The sequence below is a fragment of the Heterodontus francisci genome, unplaced genomic scaffold (assembly GCF_036365525.1).
Source record: "Heterodontus francisci isolate sHetFra1 unplaced genomic scaffold, sHetFra1.hap1 HAP1_SCAFFOLD_267, whole genome shotgun sequence".
Taxonomy (NCBI): domain Eukaryota; kingdom Metazoa; phylum Chordata; class Chondrichthyes; order Heterodontiformes; family Heterodontidae; genus Heterodontus; species Heterodontus francisci.
Window position 1 is genome coordinate 926,179 of NW_027140560.1, and position 24,451 is coordinate 950,629.

At 45.3% G+C, this 24,451-nt stretch overlaps 1 pseudogene; it reads right to left on the reverse strand.

The window, feature by feature from the left end:
- Positions 1 to 417: 417 nt before the first annotated feature.
- Positions 418 to 12,700, reverse strand: LOC137360134 (probable G-protein coupled receptor 139; annotated as a pseudogene).
- Positions 12,701 to 24,451: the final 11,751 nt, after the last annotated feature.

Here is a 24,451-nt window from a genome sequence, read left to right on the forward strand (position 1 = left end):
CTCAATGTTGAAAGGCCCCGCGCCCGCTGTGTCTCTGTGGAGACATGCCCCGCACCCGCTCTGTCTCAGTGGTGACAGGCCCCGCCCCCACTCTGAGTCACTTTTGACAGGCCCCGGCCCCGGTCTGTCTTCATGGTGACTGGTCCCACCCCCGCTCTGTCTCATTGTTGACAGTTCCCGCCCCCGCTATGTCTCCGTGGTGACAGGCCCCGCCCCCACCGTGTCTCCGTCATGACAGGTCCCGCGCCCGTTTTGTCTCCATGGTTACAGACTCCGCCTCCGCTCTGTCTCCGTGGTGACAGTCCCCTCCCCCGCTCTGTTTTCCATGTTGACAGGCCCAGCCCCCGCTCTGTCTCCGTGGTGATAGGCCCCGCCCCCGTTCTTTTTTCCATGCTGACAGACCCCGCTCCTGGACTGTTACCGTGGTGACAGACCCCGCTTCCGCTCTGCCTCAATTGTAACAGGCCCCGCCCCCGCTCTGTCTCCATGGTAACAGCCCCCCCTCTGATCATTGATTGAATTTAACAATTGTGCAAAGGGATATTTCAACACATTCTTCACCTGTTCTCTGAACTGAGTCTGGGTCACGGCGTAAATTGCAGTGTTTGTGCAGCAACTCAGGAGCTGCAGCATGAAGCCCAATTCCAGCAGAAAATCAGGGAGATAAACAGATTCATACCCCAAGTTCAGCATCCGCCTCCACATCGAATACATCATTAACAGGGCCCACAACAGGATGAAATTCCCCGAGATAACTAACAGTAAAATGATAGATTTCCTTCGACTCTCCATCTCTGAGTCTCTGCGACTCTCCCCACTGCTGTGAGCCCGGAGTCTCCTGCATCCTCTGCTGCTCACTAAAATGCGCCTGACAGTGAGAGCGTTGAGCAGCAGAATCAGCACAAATGGGATCGCTGGGGTTAGAATGTTGTGGAGGAACTCGATTGTTCCCCAGACACGAGATTCCAGAACACCCATTGTTACATCACAAAACCAGGGGAAGTTCCACAGCCCATACCGACCTGTGAGCATAAAATACCAGAAGATGTTCTTTAAACAGCTCAGCACAGTCACTGTTCCTACAACCACAGCCGACGTTGTATTACTGCAATATTTACTTTTCAGCTTCTGGCAACAAATGGTCACAAATCGATCAAAGGTGAAAGTGACGGTGTACCAGACAGAACAGTCTGTGACTGTGTAAAGCAGGACGGCGTGGATATTGCACATGGGGATGGACCACAGGAACAGAAACTGTTCCCAATAGACCATAGAAATGTGCCTCAATATCAGGTCCAGGATTATGACCAGTAGATCCGCCGCTGACATGGCCACCAGGTACCGAGTGACACATTTGGAGAGACCGCACTTTCCCCGAGACAGGATCCCAATCGTCAGCAAGTTAACTGTGAGGAAGGGGAAAAAACATGGAAATTATATATCAGGCTGGAGCAAAGTTATCAGATTTATTGAGGACTTATGGATATTTCTAAATGTGTTCCTGTATCCAGTGATGCATTAAAATGCTTGGACCTGAATGAACAAATGGGAATATCTGTGAAACGGTGGAAGACAGGAGAGATTAAATAATAAAAGGATGATACTGAAATTGTTAAACTGAATGCTGAGCATAATCCTCCTGCTCCGTCCTTTCCCTGTCTGCAAAATATACGGTTCCATCTCTAATCTCTCCTAGATCTGATGAAGGGTCACCGACCTGAAACATTAAACTCTGTTTCTCCCTCAAAACGTCCTGCCAGACCTGTTGAGCATTGCCAGCATTTTCTGTGTGTCTGTGAAAGAGAGAGAGAGCGTGGGTGTGTGTGTCTGAGATAGAGAGCGTGTATGTGTGAGATAGAGTCTGTGTGTGTGAGAGCGAGAGTGTGTGTGTGTTTGTGTGAGAGAGAGCTTTAGTGTGTGTAAGCGTGTGTGTGAGAGAGAGAGCGTGTTTGTGTGTGAGAAACAGGGTGTGTATGTGAGACAGTGCGTGTGTGTCTGGGAAAGGGAGCGTGAGTTTGTGTGTCTGAGAGAGAGAGTGTGTGTGTTTTTATGTGTGTGTGAGTGAGAGAGATATAAAGAGCCCGTGTGTGTGTCACAGAGAGAGAGCTTGTGTGTGTGCGTGTGTGCACGTGAGAGAAAGACAGCGTGTGTATGTCTGAGAGAGAATATGTGTGAGTGCGTCTGAGAATGAGCGTGAGTGTGAGAGAGAGCGTGTGATTGTCTGTGTGTGTATGTGTGTGTGAGAGACAGTATGTGTGTGAGTGAGAGAGAGAGCGTGTGTGTGTGTCTGAGAGTGATTGTGTGTGTGAGAGAGAACATGTATGTGTTAGAGAGGGAGAGTGTGTTAAGGAGAGTGCGTGCGTGTGTGTGTGTGAGAGAGAGAGAGACAGAGTAAGAGCCCGTGTGTGTCAGAGAGAAAGAGCTTGTGTGTGTGTGTGTGTGCGCGTGGGCGCATGAGAGAAAGGCAGCGTGAGTGTGTCTGAGAGAGACTGTGTGCCTGCGGCTGAGAATGAGCGTGAGTGTGAGAGAGCGTGTGTGTGTGCGTGTGAGAGAGAGAGAGTGTGAATGTCTGTGTGTGTATGTGTGTGCGAGAGAGTGTGTTTGTGAGTGACAGATAAAGCGTGTGTGTGTGTGCGCGTCTGAGAGTGATTATGTATGTGTGTGGGAGAACATGTGTGTGTTAGAGAGAGAGTGTGTGCTAAAGAGAAAGCGTGTGCGTGCGTGCATGTGTGTATGAGAGAGAGAGAGTATGTGTGTGTGTGTCTCTGAGTGAGAGAGAGAGAGCATGTGTGTGCGTGTGGGAGAGAGAGAGAGGGCGTGTGTGTGTGTGAGAGAGAGAGCATGTGAGTGCATGTGTGTGAGAGTGTATGTGTGTGTGAGAGAGTGTGTGTATGTGTGTGTGTTTGAGAGAGAGAGCGCGTGTGTGAGAGAGAGAGTGTGTAAGGGAGATTGTGTGTGTGTGATTGAGCATGTGTACATGTGCGTGTGTGTGAAAGAGTGTGCGTGTGCGAGAGAGAGAGCGTGTGTATGTATGTGTGAGAGAGAGTGTGTGTGTAAGAGAGATAGCGTGTGTGTAGGAGCGAGCGAGTGCACGTGTGTGTTTGTGTGTGTAAGAGAGAGAGCGTGTGTGTATCTGAGAGAGACTGCATGTGTGAGTGCGTCTGAGAGTGAGCGTTTGTGTGAGAGAGAGCGTGTGTGTGCGTGTGACACAGAGCGAGCATGTGTGTGCGTGTGTGAGAGTGTGTGTATGTGTGTTCCTGTGAGGAAGAAAGACAAGTTTGGTAAGCTTGGATAACACAGGATATTGTGAGTCTAGTCAAAAAGAAAAAGGAAGCATTTGTAAGGGCTGGAAAGCAAAGAACAGACGAAGCACCTGAGGGATATAAAGACAGTAGGAAGGAACTTAAGCAAGGAGTTAGGAGGACTAAAAGGGGTCATGAAAAGTCATTGGCAAACAGGATTAAGGAAAATCCCAAGGCTTTCTATACATATATATAGAGCAAGAAGGCAACCAGGGAAAGGGTTGGCCCAATCAAGGACAGAGATGGGAATCTATGCGTGGAGCCAGAGGAAATGGGTGAGGTGCGAAATGAGTACTTTGCATCAGTATTCACCAAAGAGAAGGACTTGGTTGATGATGAGCCTAGAGAAGGGAGTGCAGATAGTCTCAGTCATCTCATTATCAATAAGGAGGAGGTGTTGGGTGTCTTGCAAAGCATAATTATTTTTTATTTAGAGATACAGCACTGAAACAGGCCCTTCGACCCACCGAGTCTGTGCCGACCAACAACCACCCATTTATACTAACCCTACAGTAATCCCATATTCCCTATCACCTACCTACACTAAGGGCAATTTACAACAGCCAATTTACCTATCACCTGCAAGTCTTTGGATGAGGGGGAAAACCGGAGCACCTGGCGAAAACCCACACAGACACAGGGAGAACTTGCAAACTCCACACAGGCAGTACCCAGAATCGAACCTGGGTCCCTGGAGCTGAAAGGCTGCGGTGCTAACCAGTGCGCCACTGTGCCGCCCATTAAGGTAGATAAGTCCTCAGGGCCAGATGGGATCTACCCTAGAATACTGAGGGAGGCAAGGAATGAAATTGCTGGAGACTTGACAGAAATCTTTGCATGCTCATTGGCGACAGGTGAGGTCTCAGAGGACTGGAGAATAGCCAATGTTGTTCTTTTGTTTGAGAAGGGTGGCAAGGATAATCCAGGAAATTATAGGCCAGTGAGCCTTACGTCAGTGGGAGAGAAACTATTAGAAAGGATTATTCGGGACAGGATTTACTCCCATTTGGAAACAAACGAACGTATTAGCGAGAGACAGTATGGTTTTGTGAAGGGGAGGTCGTGTCTTACTAATTTGTTTGAGTTTTTTGAGGAAGTGACGAAGATGATTGATGAAGGAAGGGCAGTGGATGTTATCTATATGGACTTCAGTAAAGCCTTTGACAAGGTCCCGCATGGCAGACAAAAAGGTACAAAAGGTGAAGTCACACGGGATCAGAGGTGAGCTGACAAGATGGATACAGAACTGGCTTGGTCTTCGAAGACAGAGGGTATCAGTGGATGGGTGTTTTCCTGAATGGAGCGATGTGACTAGTGCTGTTCCGCAGGGATCAGTGCTGGGACCTTTGCTGTTTGTAGTATATATAAATGATTTGGAGGAAAATGTAGCTGGTCTAATTAGTAAGCTTGCGGACGATACACAGGTTGGTGGAGATGCGGTTAATGATGAGGATTGTCAGAGAATACAGCAGAATATAGATTGGTTGGAGACTTGGGCAGAGAAATGGCAGATGGCGTTTAATCCGGACAAATGTGAGGTAATGCATTTTGGAAGGTCTAATGCAGGTGGGAGGTATACAGGAAATGGCAGAACCCTTAGGAGTATTGACAGGCTAGAGATATCTGGGCGTACAGGTCCACAGGTCACTGAAAGTGGCAACGCAGGTGGATAAGGTAGTCAAGAAGCCTTACGGCATGCTTGCCAGCATCATTCGAGGCATAGAGGATAAAAGTTGGCAAGTCATGTTGCAGCTGTACAGAACCTTAGTTAGGCCACACTTGGAATATTGCGTGCAATTCTGGTCGCCACACTCCCAGAATGACGTGGAGGCTTTGGAGAGGGTACAGAGGAGGTTTACCAGGTTGTTGCCTGGTCTGGAGGGCATTAGCTATGAGTAGAGGTTGGAAAAACTCGGATTGTTTTCACTGGAATGACGGAAGTGGAGAGGCGACATGATAGAGGTTTACAAAGTTATGAGCGGCATGGACAGAGTCGATAGTCAGAACCTTTTTCCCAGGGTGGAAGAGTCAGTTACTAGGGGTCATAGGTTTAAGGTGCGAGGGGCAAAGTTTAGAGGGGATGTGCGAGGCAAGTCTTTCACACAGACGGTCATGAGTTCCCTGAACTTGCTGCCAGTGGAGGTGGTAGGAGCAGACACGATCGCGATGTTTAAGAGACATCTTGACAAATACATGAATAGAAAGGGAATAGAGGGATATGGGCCCCGGAAGTACAGAAGGTGTTAGTTCAGGCAGGCATCAAGATTGGTGCAGGCTTGGAGGGCCGAATGGCCCGTTCCTCTGCTGCACTGTTCTTTGTTCTTTGTTCTTTGTGAGAGAGACTGTGTGTGTGAGCGTGACTGAGAGTTAGCGTGTGTGTGAGTGTGTGTGTGTGTGTGTGTGTGTGTGTGTGCGTGTGTGGGAGAGAGAAAAGCATGTGTGTGCCAGTGTTTGAGAGTGTGCCTGTGTGAGAGCAAGAGATTGTGTGTCTGTGTGTGCGTGAGAGAGCGTGTGCGTGTCTGAGAGAGAGTGGGTGTATGTGAGAGAAAGAGAGTGTGTGTATGTGTGTGAGAGAGAGAAAGAGCATGTGTGTGAGAGAGAGAGAGGGAGACAGAGTGTGTGTGCGTTGGAGAGAGTGTGTATGTTTGAGAGAGAGTGTACGTGTGTGTCTGACAGAGTATACGTATGTCTGTGTACGTGTGTGTGTAAGAGAGATAGTATGTGTGTGTGTGTGTTTGAGAAACAGAGCGTGTGTGTGTGTATGTCTGAGAGACAGAGCATGTGTATGTATGTGAGTGTGAGCGAGAGAGGTGTTTGTGTGTGTATGTGTGATAGTGTGTGTGTCTGTGAAAGAGAGAGAGAGCGTGGGTGTGTGTGTCTGAGATAGAGAGCATGTGTGTGTGTGAGAGAGAGTCTGTGTGTGTGTGTTTGTGTGAGAGAGAGCTTTTGTGTGTGTAAGTGTGTGTGTGTGAGAGAGGAAGCGTGTGTCTGAGTGAGAGAGAGGGTGTGTTTGTGAAAGTGTGTGTGAGTGTCTGAGAGAGCGTGGGTTTGTGTGTCTGAGAGAGCGAGCGTGTGTGTGTGTTTATGTGTGTGTGTGTGTGTGTGTGTGTTTATGTGTGTGTGTGTCTGTGTGTGTGTGAGTGTGTGTGTGTGAGAGAGAGAGAGAGACAGAGAGAGACAGAGAAAGAGCCCGTGTGTGTGTCGGAGAGAAGAGAGCGTCTGTGTGTGCATGTGTGCGTGTGAGAGAAAGAGAGCTCGTGTGTGTCTCAGAGAGACTGCGTGCCTGAGTGTGTCTGAGAGTGAGCGTGTGTGTGAGAGAGCGTGTGTGCAGGCGTGTGAGAGAGAGTATGATTGTCTGTGTGTGTATGTGTGTGTTTGTGAGAGTGTGTGTGTCAGTGAGAGCGAGAGCGTGTGTGTGTGTGTGTCTGAGAGTGATTGTGTATGTGTGTGAAAGAACATGTGTTTGTTAGAGAGAGAGTGTGTGTTAAAGAGAGAGCGTGTGCATGCGTGCATGTGTGTATGAGAGAGAGAGAGAGGGTGTGTGTGTGTTAGTGTGAGAGAGAGAGAGAGAGAGTATGTGTGTGTGTCTCTGTCCTGAAGAGAGCGAGCATTTGTGTGCATGTGAGAGAGAGCGACAGAGCGTGTGTGTGTGTGTGTGTGTGTGGGAGTGTGTGTGTGTATATGGCACTCTTCCTTGGGTCTGTGTGTGTGTGTGTGTGTGTGTGTGTGTGTATGTGCATGGAAATTATGTGTATGTGTGTGTGTGTGTGTCTGGGTGTGCGTGTGTGTGTGTCTGGGTGTGTTTGTATGTATATGGCACTCTTCCTGGGCTCTGGGTGTGTGTGTGTGTGTGTGTATCCATCTGTGCATGTGAGTTTCTGTGTGTATGTGGGTGTCAGGCCTGAGTTGTGCATTGTATCTTCCTTTATCTGTGTGTGTCTGTGTATGTGTGTGTGCATGTGTGTGTGTTTGTCTGTGTGTTTGCACATGCCTGCGTGTGTGTTTGTATCAGGGCCTGGGTTGTGCTGTGTGTCTGTTCACCTAAAGAGATAAGGCTGTACAACAGGACTTGATCACATAGTCACAAAATGATGAGAGCTTCAGAATAAGGGATAGAATATGTCCTGATCACACACCCATGTGATTATAAGACCCCCTAATCAAAAGGACAATATCCAGCCGATATGGGCTGAGTAACTGTATTTAAACTGTGTAATTTCATCTGTTCGGCGGAGAGGTACCCGGACTGTCCAGAGGCCTGTTCCCCACCGGTGTAAAGCAACAAACTCTTTGATGGTTGAAACGGATCTTGGTGTCGAGTGATTAATTTAGTAATTCTACCCCAACAGCTTGGGTTGTGATGTGTGTGTGTTTGTGTGTGTGTGTTGTGTCTTTGTATATGTCTGAGTGATTGTGTTGTGATGGTTGTTTGCATATGCATCTCAGGGCCTGGGATATGGTGTGCATGTGCATTTATCTGTGTGTATCGGGGCATGTTTGTGTGTATATGGCAGTCGGCCTGAGCCCTGTGTGTGTGCGCATGCTTTCATGAGTCTGTGTGTGTGTGTGTATGTGTGTGTGAGAGTGTTTGGCTCAGTGCCTGGGGTGAGATATGTGTTCTGCGTTATGTATGTGTGTATGTGTGCATGTGTGTGTCAGCATGTTTGTGTTTGTGTGTCTCAGGGCTGGCTTGTGGTTTGTTTCTTTGTGTATCTGTGTGTGTGCGTGTGCGTGTGTGTGTGACTGAATTTGACTGGTTCAGTGCCTGTGGTGTGATCTGTGATCATGTGTGTGTGTGTGACTGAATTTGACTGGTTCAGTGCCTGTGGTGTGATCTGTGACCATGTGTGTGTGTGTGTGACTGAATATGACTGGTTCAGTGCCTGTGGTGTGATCTGTAATCGTGTGTGTGTGTGTGTGTGTGTGTGTGTGTGTGTGTGTGTGTGTGTGTGTGTGTGTGTAAGTGTGTGTGTGTGACTGAATTTGACTGGTTCAGTGCCTGTGGTGTGATTTGTATTCATGTGTGTGTGTGTGTGTGTGTGTGTGTCTAGATCAGTGCCTGTGCTGTGACTTGTTGTCTAGCTCAGTGCCTGTGGTGTGATCTGTAACTGTAGCTCAGTGTCTTGTTTGTGATCTGTGTGTCTGTGTGTGTCTAACTCAGTGTCTGGGTTGTGATCTGTGCGTACGTGTGTGTCTAGCTCAGTGCCTGGGTTGTGATCTGTGTGTGTTTCCGAGTGTGCCTGTCTGTGTGTGTCTGAGTGTGCCTGGCTCAGAGTCGTGGGTGAGATCGGTGTCTGTGTGTGTGTGTGCATATATTTGTGTGTGTTGGTGTAGGTGTGTCTATGTGTTTGCTTATCTGTGCGAGTGTGTGTGTGTGTATATCTCAGGACCTGGGTTGTGCTGTGCGCTCTGTGTGTGCGCGTGTGTATATGCGCACGTGTGTGTGTGTGTTTGAGTGTGTGTCTCAGGGCTGGGTTGCGCTGTGTGCATTTCAGTGGGGATGTGCTTGCATGTCCTTGTATCTGTATTTGTGTGTGCGTATTTATCAGAGCCTGCGTTCTGGTGCGTATGTGTGTTTATGTATTTATCTCAGGGCCTGGGCTGTGGTGTGTGTGTGTGTGTGTGTGTGTCTGCCTGTGTTTATATATATCTGTCAAGGCCTGGGCTGTTGTATGTGTGTGTGTGTGTGTGTGTGTGTGCTTGTGTGTGTGTATCTCAGGGCCTGGTCTGTGGTGTGTTTGTCTGTGTATGTATCTCAGGGCCTGGGCTGGGGTGTGTGTGTCTGTCTGTGTAAAAGCTGGATATGGAGACTTACCAGGGACACCGATTATAGCAAGGAAGGGATAGTAAATGCATTGAATAATCTTCAGTACGAGATAAATCCGATAGTCTAATGATAACCGGTTATAATTTTCAGAAAGACAGTCAAACTCTCAGATGAAACTCCTGCCCATTGTTGCAACGTTCCAATCTATTGTTGTCAGATTCTGATCCATTGTTGTAACATTCCAATCTATTGTTCTCAGATTCTGATCTATCCTATCTTTCTCTCTCTCTCTGGAGCTGTTGATCCCTACTGGTGCTGGGGCTGATGTTCCCACTGACACTATGTGATAACACATTGAAAGGACTCTCTTATTAATAGAAGAAGGAAACCCTCCAGTAAGACAATTACGGCCCATGCAGGCTGACGTTAATTACAGTCACTGAACAAACAGATTCAGTTTACACGTTTCAATCCAACTCTTTTTGTACCACAATAAAGTGGAACATTTGCCAGTCTTGATGGATGTATAAGGATTACTGAGGGAAGAAATGGTGGAAATAGTAGAGGCACTGGCCAGAATATTTCAATTTAACTTGGATATGGGAGTGATGGCTGAGGACTGGAGGGATACAATTGTTTAGAAAAAAGAGAGATGGCGTAAACCCTGTAATCACTGACTAGTCAATCTGACATCAGTGGTGGGGGAGTTTCATAACCCAGGTCAGAAATATCTGTTGCTTGGAAAAACATAGCATAATACATTTCAAGCAGCATTGATATGCTAATGGCAAATCATGCCTGGCAAAGTTTAACAAGAACTTATCCCTAGGTACTTCACAGCAACATTATGCAACAAAATATACCACAGAACCACAAATGGGGATATTAGGTTAGGTGACGATCAGCTTTGTCAAAGAGGTAGGTTTCAAAGGAGTGTCTGAAAGGATAAAAGCGAGGTGGAGAGGTGGAGCTGTGTAGGGAGGATATTCCAGAGCTTGGGGCCGATACAACAGCAGCTGTGGTCACAAATGTGGGGTAATTAATATCAGGGATGCACAAGACGCCAGAATTGGAGGAGCAGAGATATATCTGCGATTTGTGGGGCTGCATCAGATTAAGAGATAGGGAGGGGTGACTCCACGGAGGGATGTGAAAACATGTTTGAGAATTTGAATACCAAGACATTGCTTGACTGTGAGCTGATGTAGGTCAGTGATCGGGGAATGGGACTTGCTGTGAGTTAAGACACAGGCAGCAGAGTTTTAGATGACCTCAAATTTACAGATAGTAGATTGTGGGAGAATGAGTTGGAATAGTCTAGTCTACAGGTAATGAAAGCATGAATGAGAGCTTAAGCAGCAGATGAGTTGAGATAGGGGTGCAGGTGGGCGATGTTATTGAGGTGGAAACAGGTGGTTATAGTGATGGCATGAATATAAGGTTGGAAGATCATTTTGTGGTCGAATGCCACAGAATCACAGAATTGTTACAGTACAGAAGGTGGCCATTCAGTCTATCGTGTCTGCGCTGGCTCTCCAAAAGTGCAATTCATCTATTGTCACTCCCCTGCTTTCTCCCTGTAACTCTGTACAATCTTCCTTTTCAGATAGCCATTCAATTTCCTCCTGAATGCGTCGATTGAATCTGCCTCCACCACACTCTCAGGCAATGCATTCCAGACCTTAACCACTCACTGTGTGAAGAAGTTTTCCTCATGTCACTTTTGCTTCTTTTACCAATTACTTTAATTCTTTGTCCTCTCGTTTTCGATCCTTTCAGGAATGGGAACAGTTTTCTCTATCCACTCTCTCCAGACACCTCATAATTTTGAATACCTTTTTCAAATCTCCTCTCAGCCTTCTCTTCTCTAAGGAAAATGTTCCAACTTCTCCGGCCTATCTTCATAACTGATATTCCTCATCCCTGGAACCATTCTTGTGAATGCATTTTCACTCTCTCCAATGTCTTCACGTTACCTAAAGTATTGTGCCCAGAACTAGACGTAGTACTGCAGCTGAGGCCGAACTAGTGTCTTATACAATTTCAAAATATCCTCCATACTCGTGTATTCCATGCTGCTGTTAACAAAGCCCAGGATACTGTATGCTTTAGTAACCGCGCTCTCAACCTGTCGTGCTACCTTCAATGACCTATGCACATATACACCCAGGTCTCTTTGCTCCTGCACCCCCTTTAGAATTGTAACCTTTATTCGATAATTTCTCTATATGTTCTTCCGACGAAATGAATCACTTCACATTTCTCCACATTGAACTTCATCTGTCACCTGTCTGCCAATGTCACCAACTAGTCTATGTCCTTTTGAAGTTTTACACTATCCTCCTCACAGTTAACAATGCTTCCAAGTTTTGTATCATCTGCAAACTTTGAAATTGTGCCCTGTACACCGAGGTCTAGGTCATTAATATATATCAGGAAGAGAAAGGGTCCCAACACTGATCCCTGGGGACCTCCACTACAAATCTTAAATAAAAAAACAAAACGTGCTGGAAATACTCAGCAGATCTGGTAGCATCTGTGGAGACAGAAGCAGAATTAATGTTTCAGGTCTGTGACCTTTCACCAGAACTGGAAAAGGTTAGAAATGTAATAAGTTTTAAGCAAATAAAGCAGGGATGGAGCTAAATGGAGCAAAAGGGGTGTTGATAAGACAGAGGGCCAGAGAGATTAACTGACCAGGAATTCATGGGGCAAAGGCAAAGCGATTGTGCTCATGGTGTGGTGAAAGACCAAGCATTAGTGCAGAGCAGTTGTTTAATGACAGAATAATGAACAGTCCGAGCTAAAAGCACCAACATAAAAATCCCAGTTTATGTCTGGCACATGGTAAAAAAAACTGATAAAACAGATGTGCTATGTAATTATTGAGCTCAATGTTCAGTCCGGAAGGCTGCAGAGTGCCTAATAGGACACTGAGGTGCTGTTCCTCGAGCTTGCGTCGATGTTCACTGGAACACCGCAGCAGGTCAAAAACAGACTGGGTGTCCACTATGTGGAACGCCTCCGCTCAGTCCAAAAGGATGATCTCGAGTTTCCACTCGCTTGTCATTTCAACACACTCCATCCCCCACCCCCGCTCTCATGCCCATATTTCTGTCCTTGTGTTCACACCCTCCACTCCCGCTTTCCTTGCTTAAAACCTATTACATTTCTAACCCTGGCCAGTTCTGATGAAAGGTCACAGACCTGGAACATTAGCTCTGTTTCTCTCTCCACAGACACCGCTGAGTATTTCCATCACTTCCTAATTTTATTTCAGATTTCCAGCATCTGCAGTATTTTGTTTTTATTCCACTACAAACTTTTCACCTGCCCGAAAAGCATCCATTAATCACTAACCTCTGTTTCCTGTCACTCAACCAGTTTAGTTTCATGTTGCTACTGTCCTTTTTATTCGATGAGCTATCACTTTGCCCACAAGTCTGCTGTGTGACACTTTATCAAATGCTTTTTGGAATTCCATTTACACCACATCAACAGCATTGTCCTCATCAAGCTTCCTTTTCACCTCTTCAAATAACTCCAGCAAGTTTGTTAAACACCATTTTCCCTGAACAAATCCGTGCTTGTTTTCCTTAATGAACCCACATTTGGACTTGCACCCATTCATTTTGTCGCGAATATGACACCAAGGTTGCAAACAGACTGTCTGAATCTCAGACTGTTAACAGGGAGAGGGATGGAATCAATTACAAGGGAACAGAGTTGGAGTGTGGAGTGAAAACAATGGCTTCAATCTTCCCAATATTTAATTGGAGGAAATTTCTGCTCATCCAGTACTGGATGTCGGATAAGGAGTCTGATAATTTAACAACAGTGAAGGAGTGGAGAGAGGTGGTGGAGAGGTAAACTTGATGGAGTTCTTTGATAAAACAAGGGAGAGGGTTGATGAGGGTGGTGTGATTGAAGTTATATTTATTGACTTTCAAAAGGTGTTTGACCAAGTGTCATTCAATAGACAGGTTAGGAAAATTGAACCCTACGCAGTTCTACGATAAAACAATGGAGACGGTTGCTGAGGGAAGGAATGGTGGAAATAGCAGAGGCACTGGTCAGAATCTTCCAATCCTCCATGGATATGGGAGTCATGACAGAGGATTGGAGGGCTGTAGATGTTACTCCCTGTTACAAAAGGAGAGATTGGATAAATCCTGTAACTACTGACCAGTCAGTCTAATGTCTGCGGTTGGAAATTTCTAGATGCCAGAAGCCAGCAACAAAATATATCTTTCTTGGAAAAACATGGAATAATAAATGACAAACAGCACGGATAGGTTAATGGAAAATCATGTCTGATAATCTTGATCAAGTTCGTTGATGACATAACTGTGAGAGTTGATGACGATAAAGTGTTTTGTGTTATGTGTACAGACTTTCAAAAGACCTGTGATCAAAAGTCAGTTTATAGACTTGTTATGAAAAATGGAAGACATGGATTAATGTGACAGTGATAGTGTGGATATGACACTGACTCAGGGACAGAAAGCAGAGATAAGTGGTGAACGGTCATTGTTCAGACTGGGGGAGGGGGACTATACAGTGCTGTTTCTCAGGGGTCCGTATTAGAACCGGTGCTGTTCGGAACATATAGATAGATATATAAATGACACCAACGTATACCTAAAAAAAAAACATAATTTCAACTCTTGCAGATGACATGAAACTCATAGCTAACGGTGGAAAAATGCAGACCAGAGAATTATCCAACCTCACAGACGTTTTTTTTTAAAAATGTATTTATTCTGGATTCTGATCCATCACAAATGTATTTGTCACTCTAATTTAATTGTGTGTGATTCTCATGTGAGTGTGTGCATGAATGTGTAGCGTATAATTTTATTATTTTATATAGATCCAGCTTAGATTGTTAAGTATAATAAACTCACCTGTTGTTGAAACTCAAGCAAACCTGTTCTATTGGTTCTTTCACGATCACAACAAGATAAAAGGTAAAATACACATTTTAAATTGCACGTCCAATGCAAAAAAGGAATAAATCTTCTTGTGGTAAAATAAGAAATAAGACAAGAGTGGGGCCTGGGACCCCTCCTCACCTGGCTGTAACAGAAATCTGGATGTTCTAGTGATCATAACGCAACAACAAATGAAAATTTGGAAGTGGAAAAAACAATTGATCCTGAGAAAAAAATTAAAATGTCAATCCAGGTTTTATTGTGGTTTTCACTGCTGGAACACTGAAATGCCCACGTTCGAAGACAGAGCATACGAACATATGAACATATGAATTAGGCGCAGGTGTAGGCCACTCGGCCCCTCAAGCCTGCTCTGCCATTCAATAAGATCATGACTAATTTGATTGAAACCTCAACTCCACATTACCACCTACCCTCGATAATCTTTCACCCCCTTGATTATCAAGAATCTATCTATCTCTGCCTTACAAGTAAATAAAGCCTCTCTTCCACTTCCTTTTGAGGAAGAGAATTTCAAAGGCTCACGACCCTCAGAGAAAATAATTCTCCTCATCTCTGTTTTAAATGGGCGACCCCTCATTTTTAAATAGTGACCCCTAATTCTAGATACACCTAGATACACACATCTTTCCACATGCACCCTGTCAAGACTGCTCATGATCTTAGATGCTCAAATCAAGTCTCCACTTACCCTTCTAAATTCCAGTGGATATAAGCCTAGCCTGTCCAATATTTCCTCTTAGAACAGCCCACCCATTCCAGCTATTAGTCTGGTAAACATTTTTGACTTGCATCCAATGCAGTTACATCCTTCCTTAAATAGGGAGATCAGTACTATACACAGTACTCCAGATGTGGTCTCACCAAAGCCCTCTATAGCTGAAGCATAACATCCTTACTTTTGGATTCAATTACTCTTGTGATAAACGATAACATTCTATTAGCTTTCCTAATTACTTTCTTAACATGCATACTAACCTTTGGTGATGCATGCACAAGGACACCCAGATCCCACTGCATCTCAGAGCTCTGCAATCTCTCACCATTTGATTTTTTTATAATTCCTACCAAAATGGACAATTTCCCACTTTCCCACATTACACTCCATTTGCCAGGTTTTTACACACTCATTTAACCTACCTATATTTATTTACAGCCTCCTTATGTCCCCTTCACAAGTGACTTTCTTACTCATCTTTGTGTCATCAGCAAATTTAGCAACCATGCATTCATCCAAGTCATTTATATAAATTGTAAAATGTTGAAGTCCCAGTGGCACACTCGTTACATCTTGCCAACCAGAAAATGGCCCATTTATGCCTACTCTCTGTTTTCTGTTAGCTAACCAATCTTTTATCCATGCCAACATGTTACCCCGTTCACCATGAGCTTTTATTTTCACAAAACCTTTGATGTGGCACTTTATCAATTGCATTCTGGAAATCGATGTACAGGACATCCACCTTTCTCCACAGCATGTGGTACCACTTCAAAGAACTCCAATACATTGATTAAACATGATTTCCCTTTCATAAAACCATTTTGATTCTGCCTGATTGCGTTGATTTTTTCCTAGTGCCGCCCACACCGTCTTTAATAATAGCTTCTAACATTTTCCCTAAAACAGTTGTGATGCTAACTTGCTTGTAGTTTCCTGTTTTCTGTTTCCCTCCCTTTCTGACTAAAGGAGTTACATTCCCAATAAAAGAGTTGCAGACAGAGTGAAGTAACTTGGGACAGGTTAAAAGCCCTGTCTGTTGAAAAGTTGAGAAATGTAGCTGGACAGTTCGGGATTACTCTCCATCCAAAAGCCAGGAAACCCGAAATCTTATGACTCTTGGCCAATCATTTTTTATTTGAAGCTGAAAACTTAAACAGAGTTAGAATCACTAACAGATAGAGTAATGTTAGCTAAGGTAAAACTAGAGCAGAAGAGACTAGAATAAGAATCCAGAGTGCGCGAGAAAGAGCAGAGTGAGTGTCAAGAAAGGGAAAAAGTAAGAGTGTTCCAGAAGGAGGAGGAGGAAAGGGAGTTAAGGCAGCTCAAACAATTGGAGGAAGATTCAAAACACCCAGTGAAGGCGCAGCTAGTGAGCGACCTTCCCCTAGCTCAGGACAATGTGCTGGTCTCTTAAAGTTCTCCCAGTTCATTCCAAAGTTCAATGAGGAGGATGTGGCAGAATTTTTCATCACTTTTGAAAAGCTTGTAAAGCAACCGAAATGGTCGGCAGATAGATGGACACAGTTTTTACAAAACCAAGTAACAGGAAAATCCCATGAGGTTTATTCACTATTGCCAGATGAAAGTTCATCAGATTATGAAATGAGTAAACATGCTATCCTTGGCGGACATCGGATAGTACTGGAGGTGTACCGTCAAACATTCCAAACCCTCTGAAAGCAGCCTGACTAAACTGACCTCGAGTTTGAAAGAACATAGAACATAGAACAGTACAGCAAAGTACAGGCCCTTCGGCCCACGATGTTGTGCCGAACCTTTAACCTACTCGAAGATCAAACTACCTACCTACCCTTCATTCTACTATCATCCATCTATCTATCCAAGAGTCGCTTGAATGTCCCTAATGTATCTGCTTCTACTACCACCGCTGGCAGCGCATTCTACGCACCCACCACTCTCTGTGTAAAGAACCTACCTCTGACATCTCCCCAAACCTTCCTCCAATCACCTTAAAATTATGCCCCCTGGTGATAGCCCTTTCCGCCCTGGGAAAAAGTCTCTGGCTATGCCTCTCATCATCTTGTACCCGTCTATCAAGTCACCTCTCATCCTTCTTCGCTCCAATGAGAAAAACCCTAGCTCCCTCAATCTTTCTTCGCAAGACATCCCCTCCAGTCCAGGCAGCATCCTGGTAAATCTCCTCTGCAGCCTCTCTAAAACTTCCACATCCTTCCTATTATGAGGCGACCAGAACTGAACACAATATTCCAAGTGTGGTCGAACCAGGGCTTCATAGAGCTGCAGCATAACCTCGCGGCTCTTAAACTCAATCACCCTGTTAATGAAAGCCAACACACCATACGCCTTCTTTCCCACCCTATCAACTTGGGTGGCAACTTTGAGCGATCTATGGACATGGACCACAAGATCCCTCTGTTCCTCCACACTACCAAGAATCCTATCGTTAAGCCTGTATTCTGCATTCAAATTCGACCTTCCAAAATGAATCACTTCACACTTTTCCAGGTTGAACTCCATCTGCCACTTCTCAGCCCAACTCTGCATCCTGTCAATGTCCCGTTGCAACCTACAACAGCATTCCACACGAGAAACAACTCCAGCAATCTTCGTGTCGTCGGCAAACTTGCTAACCCAGCCTTCCACTTCCTCATCCAAGTCATTTATAAAAATCATAAAGAGCAGACGTGCCAGAACGGATCCCTGCGGAACACCACTTGTCACAGAGCTCCATGATGAATACTTCCCATCTACTACCACCCTCTGACTTCTATGGGCCAGACAATTTTGTATCCAGACAGCCAACTCTCCCTGTATCCCATGCCTCCTTACTTTCTGAACGAGCCTACCATGGGGAACCTTATCAAACGCCTTGCTAAAATCCATATACACCACATCCACTGCTCTTCCTTCATCAATGTGTTTAGTCACATCTTCAAATAATTCAATATGGCGTGTGAGGCATGACCTGCCCCTTACAAAGCCATGCTGACTGTCTCTAATCAAACCATGCTTTTCCCATTAATCATAAATCCTGTCTCTCAGAATCCTCTGCAATAATTTTCCCACTACCGACGTAAGACTGACTGGTCTATAATTCCCAGGTTTATTCCTATTCCCTTTCTTGAACAAGGGAATAACGTTTGCCACCCTCCAATTATCTGATACTACTCCAGTGGACAGTGAGGATGCAAAGATCATCGCCAACGGCGTGGCAATCTCTTCGCTCGCTTCCCACAATATACTTGGGTATATCCCGTCTGACCCTGGGGAATTATCTGTCCTCATATCTTTCAAAATTTCCAGCACATCCTCCCTCTTAACCTCAATCTGTTCGAGCATATCAGCCTGTTTCACAATGTCCTCACATACGACCAGGTCCCTCTCACTGGTGAATACTGAAGCAAAGTATTCATTTAGGACCTCCCCTACCTCCTCCGACTCCAGGCACAAGATCCCTCCACTATCCCTGATCGGCCCTACCCACACTCTGGCCATCCTCTTGTTCCTCACATACGTGTAGAACGCCTTGGGATTTTCCTTAATCCTACGCGCCAAGACTTTTTCATGTCCCCTTCTAGCTCTCCTAAATCCATTTTTCAGTTCCTTCCTGGCTACCTTGTAACCCTCTAGAGCCCTGTCTGATCCTTGCTTCCTCAACCTTAAGTAAGCTTCCTTCTTCCTCTTGCCGAGCTGTTCCACATCTCTTGTCATCCAAGGTTCCTTCAGCCTACCATCCCTTCCTTGCCTCATCGGGAGAAACCTATCCAGCAGTCGCAGCAAGTGCTCCCTAAACAACCTCCACATTTCTGTCGTGCATTTCCCTGAGAACATCTGTCCCCAATTATGCTCCCCAGTTCCTGCCTAATAGCATTTTAATTCCCCCTCCCCCAATTAAATATTTCCCCATCCCGTCTGCTCCTGTCCCTCTTCATGACGATAGTAAAGGAGGGAGTTGTGATCACTATCACCGAAATGCTCTCCCACCGAGAGATCTGCCTCCTGGCTTGGTTCATTGCCAAGCACCAAGTCCAACATAGCCTCCCCTCTCGTCGGCCTATCGACATATTGAGTCAGGAAAACTTCCTGGACACACCTGACAAAAACTGCTCCATCCAAACTATTTGCACTAAGGAGGTTCCAATTAATATTAGGGAAGTTGAAGTCACCCATGACAACAACTCTGTTACTTCTGCACCTTTCCAAAATCTGCCTCCCAATCTGTTCCTCCGTGTCTCTGTTGCTGTTGGGGGGTCTATAGAATACTCCCAACAAAGTCACTGCTCCTTTCCTGTTTCTGACTTCCACGCATAATGACTCAGTAGACAAACCCTCCTCGATGACCTCCCTTTCTGCAGCTGTGATACTATCCCTGATTAGCAATGCCACTCCCCGACCTCTTTTCCCTCCCTCCCTATTCCTTTTGAAACATCTAAACCCCGGAACATCCAACATCCATTTCTGCCCCTGTGATATCCACGTCTCCATAATGGCCACCGCATCGTAGCTCCAAGTACTCATCCATGCTCTAAGTTCATCACCCTTATTCCTGACACTTCTTGCGTTAAAATAGACACACTTCAACCCACCATACTGGCTGCAACTTTGTCGTGTCTTTGTAGAGCTAAGCAGCTTCCGAACATCGGGACATAGGAGCAGGAGCAGTCCATTCAGCCCATCGAGGCTGCTCCACCATTCAATATGACCATGGCTGATCATCCATTTCAATGCATTTTTCACACATAATCTCCATATCCGCTTTTGTCATTTGCAGTTAGAAATCTGTCAATCTATACTTTAAACATACCAAACGTCTGAGATTCCACATCCGTCAGGGATGCAGAATTCCAAAGATTCAGAAACCTCCGAGTCAAGAAATTTCTTCTCAGCTCTGTCTGAAGTGGCTTCCCCCTTGTTTTGAAATTGTATCCATTAGTTCTAGACTCCGCAACCAGGGGAAATATCGTACATGCATTTATGCTGTTTATCTCTTTAATTATTTCGTGGGTTTCAATGAGATCCCGACACATTCTTTGAAACTCTAGAGAATACAGGCCCAGTTTCCCCAATCTCTCTTCATAGGACAGTCCCCCCATCCCGGGAACAAGTCTTGTGAGCCTTCATTGCACTCCCTCTATGGCAATAATATCCTTCCTAAGGTAAGGGGACCCAAAGTGCACACAATGTTCCAGATGTGGTCTAAGCAATGTTCTATACACAGACACTACACCTGTACTCAAATCATCTCGCTATAATGGCTAACAGACCATTAGCCTTCCTAAGAGCTTGCTGCACCTGCGTGTTAGATTTCAGTGATTTACTGATACCCGGGTCCGTTTGTACATCTACACTTTCTATTTTTTTACTATTTAAGAAATACTCTGCACATCCGTTCCTCCGACCAAAGTGGATAACCTCATATTTGCCCATATTATATTCCATCTGCCATGTTCTTGCCCAGTCACTATGTCTGTCCAAATCCCCTTGAAGACGCTTTGCATCTTCCTCACAACATCCATTCCCACCTAGTTTTGTGTCATCTGCAAACTTGGAAATACTACATTTGGTCCCCACATCCAAATTATTGACATATATTGTTAACAGCTGGTTCCCAAGTACTGATCCTTGCGGTACCCAACCAGTCACAGCATGCCAAAGTGAGAATGACCCGTTTCTTCCTGCTCTCTGTTTTCTGCCTGTTAACCAATCTTTAATCCATGCCAGTATATTACCTCCTATCCCATGTGCTTTAATTTTGCTAACCAGCCTCCTGTGGGGTACTTTATCAAAAGCCTTCTGAAAATCCAAGTATAACACGTCCACCCCTTTATCAATTCTGTAAGTAACATCCTCAATAAAAACTCCAAAAGGTTCGTCAAACATGATTTCTTATTCATAAGTCCATGTTTACGATGCCCAAACATATCTTTATTGTGCAACTGTCCATTTATCACATCCTTTAGAACAGAGTCCCAGCATTTTCCCAACGACTGATGTATGAGAGCAGGTCTATAATTCCCTGTTTTCTCTCTCCCTCCCTTCTTAAATAGTGGGGTGACATTTGCTACCTTCCAATCTGCAGGAACCGCTCCAGAATCTATAGAATTTTTGAAGATGATCACCAATGCAGCCACAATCTCCATAGCTATCTCTTCCCACACCCTGGAATGCAGAATATCAGATCCAGGCGCCTCATCAAACTTCAGCCAGATTAATTTCTCCAATACAACATTCTTACTAATATTAATTTCCTACACTTCCTCAATCTCCCTAATCCCATGGATCTCTAATTCTGGAAATTTCCTTATATCTTCCTCAATGAGGACAGACAAAAAGCAATCATTTAGCTTCACTGCCATTTCTCTATTCCCCATTATAAATTCCCCTGACTCTGCCCGTATTGGAACCACATTTGTCTTCGCCAAACGTTTCATTTTTAGGTCGCTATAGAAAATTTAAAGTTAGTTTTTGTGTTTACTGTTGACCAGTGGATACAAACACTCAAATTACAGCCCACTTATCTGAACCTCAGAGTGGTGATTCATCTCAAGGAGTTCACAAACTCGCTCCCCCTCCCATTAAAACCCACAAAGACGGACAAAAGATTTAAAGAACCAGGCAGGTTGCAATTCTGGCTGATGAATTTTCCGTTGCACACAAGGCCTTAAGCCCAAAGACCCGAGAATAAAAAGTGGGAGGGTGATGGGAGCCCGAACAGTCATGGGCAAGGAGGAAAAGCTGGACACACAGGGGCTCATCCTCAGGCCAAATAGGACGGTACTGAGAGCAGGAGTAACGGCCCAAGACCTGTGTGTTTCCACTATAAAAAAGCAGGTCACCATCGAGCTGAATGATGGAAGTGACATGGAAAACCTGCAGGATTAATCAGGGTCCACCAGATCAGTGCAAGAAAAAGGGCCCTGATGGAAAGCACAACAGATCAGGCTGTGACTCTAATTGCGGCAGTGAGACCCAGTAAACCTACCACAGAGAGTGCGGGAAAAATAAACAAAATCCTTGAGAGCTACCAGGAATTTGTATCCTAAGGAAAAGTGACCCCATACCCCTTGAGTGAGGCAAGTAAACCAATCGTCATACTCAAGGATGCAAAGCTCCCAATCCCTTCTGCTGGGAAAAATAAAGTGCAGTGAATGCTAGAGCGTTAGTGAATGGTATTGGAAGACAGTATATTCCCACACCCTTATATCCAGTGCACTTTCAGTATTACCCATTTTAATGATACTTTACCATAGGGATTGTCCCAAGTTTACCGGTTGATGGGTCGTACTGCTCCTGGGTAATGATCGGACTGGGGAAAAGGTGGCAACTTCCCCAGTAGTTCTAGAGAGACCAAAAGAGGTCAGGGAGACAGAGCAGTTACAGGGGAAGGTCTCTGACATTCTACCTGATTGTGTGGAGACTCGATCCATGGCCAAACAATTCCCTGAACTGACACTGCAGTTGGATGACCCTACCGTCTGGTTGTCTGACACCTTCTTTGGGAAGTTAGAGGACCCAAAGGATGTGTGAAACAGTTCTTCCTTATTTGAGGCTCAACAATACGACCCAGATTTACAAAATAGCACAGACTGTCCAAACCAAAACTGAAGCAGAGGGAGTTGCAGACTGTTACTATTTAAAGAATGAAGTGCTGATGAGGAATTGGTGACCGCCTCACAGACCTGCGGATGAAGAGTGGACAGTGATTCACCAGATAGTGATGCCGCTGAGGTCCCTTAAATAAATATTAAGAATGGCCCACGAGCTTACAATGCCAGGACATGTCGGTGTATGAAACATTGTAGCCACATGAGACAGCATCTGGACTAGCCACTACTCCACAAAGATGTGGTGGAGTTCTGTAAAACTGACCACATGTGCCAGGTTGTTGGGAAGCCCCAACCTGCAATAAAACCTGCATCCCTAATTCCCATACGAGCTTTTGGGGAACCCTTCAGCAAAGTGATGGTGGATTTTGTGGGACTCCTGCTGAAAACAAAACGGGATTACCAGTATCTTCTCACCATTATGGATGTGGTGACCCGATTCCCAGAGGCCATCCGCCTGAAGAACTATTTCTGCCAAGGCAGTGGTGAAGGGACTAACCCAGTTCTTTACCAGATATGGGCTGCCTGCTGAGATCCAGTCGGACCAGGGCACACATTTCACGTCCAGTATTTTTGAAAAGGTCATGGGTAATCTGGAGCACCGCAGCCTCACAGCTCCAGCGACCCGGGTTCGATTCTGGGTAATGCCTGTACGAAGTTTGCAAGTTCTCCCTGTGACCGCATGGGTTTTCGCCGGGTGCTCCGGTTTCCTCCCACAGCCAAAGACTTGCAGGCTGATAGGTAAATTGGCCATTGTAAATTGCCCCTAGTATAGGTTGGTGGTAGGGGAGTTGAGGGATGGTGGGGATGTGGTAGGAATTTAGGATTAATGTAGGATGAGGAGAAATGGGTGGTTGATGGTCGGCACAGACTCGGTGGGCCGAAGGGCCTGTTTCAATGCTGTATCTCTAAATGAATAAAATAAGTAAATAGATAAAGTCCTCAGCCTACCATCCATTGTCACAAGGGGCTTTGGAGCGGTACCACCAGACCCTGAAGACAATGATCAGGCTATACTGCTATGAGCAACCCCATGACTGGGACAAAGGGCTGGGCTTTTTTCTGTTGGTTACCAGTGACTTAGCCAATGATTCCACTGGCGTTAGTCTCTTTGTCTAAGTTTATGGACAAGAGGTGAGAGGTCCTCTTAAACTAATGAAGGAGAAGTTTTTGGGACACAGGGATGAGTCTTCCATTTCAGACTACGTTTCCATGCTCTGGGAGAGGCGCACGGGAGCCTGTGCAATGGCTCAGTAACACCTAAACATCTCCCAGGCAGCTATGAAAAGGTAATCAGGCAAAAATGCCCGGGCTAGAACATTTCAGCACAGAGACAATATATTGTTACTACTCCCAATGCAGGGTGAACCCCTTAAAGCCCAGTTCAGTGGTCCATATCGAGTGGCAGAAGGAATAGTCAGGTAAATTATTTAATTGACACCTCAGACCAAAGAAAAAAAAGTAAATGCTGTGGAAGGGACAGACAAGTACATATCTGTCAGACTGTCAGGAGGGAAAGATTGAAAAGGACAGTGAGGACAAGTTAGAGGAGGGCCAGGAGCATTCCCAACTGGAACCCCCCACTCTCCGATTAGCCAACCCTGAATTGTTAGATAAATCTGACCCGATGCTCTCCTCCTGAAATGCAGGTCAAAGAGGCACCCTAAAAAGGCTGCTAACAGCATTTACAGAAACGTGCAAGGACAAGGAAAGGTCCTAAAAAGGCATGTCAATGGTGAGGGAGATGCCTCACCTAGTTGAAGTGCCGCCAAAGGGTGCAGCGAAAGCTGGAAAGACACCAGCGAGCGGTAATGTCCCAGAAGACATAGGGTAGATCAAAAAAATGATTCTCCCCATAGTAAAGGAAATGTGAAGGGAAAATACCCTCAAGTAAACAGCACTTGAGTCCCCCCACCAGAAAGCTAAAAGTAAGGTCAGTGTGGATCTGTCCACTGAACAACGCAATGATCAGTTCCCAAACCCAAAACTAATCAAACCCAACAATTTCAAAGCAGAACTCAGCAAGAACAAAGGCCCAGAGAAAATCTCGGATACCTCACAGGGGCTAAAAAAAACAATTTATTGCACACTGTCGGTTTAGGGAGAAAGATTATCAAGGT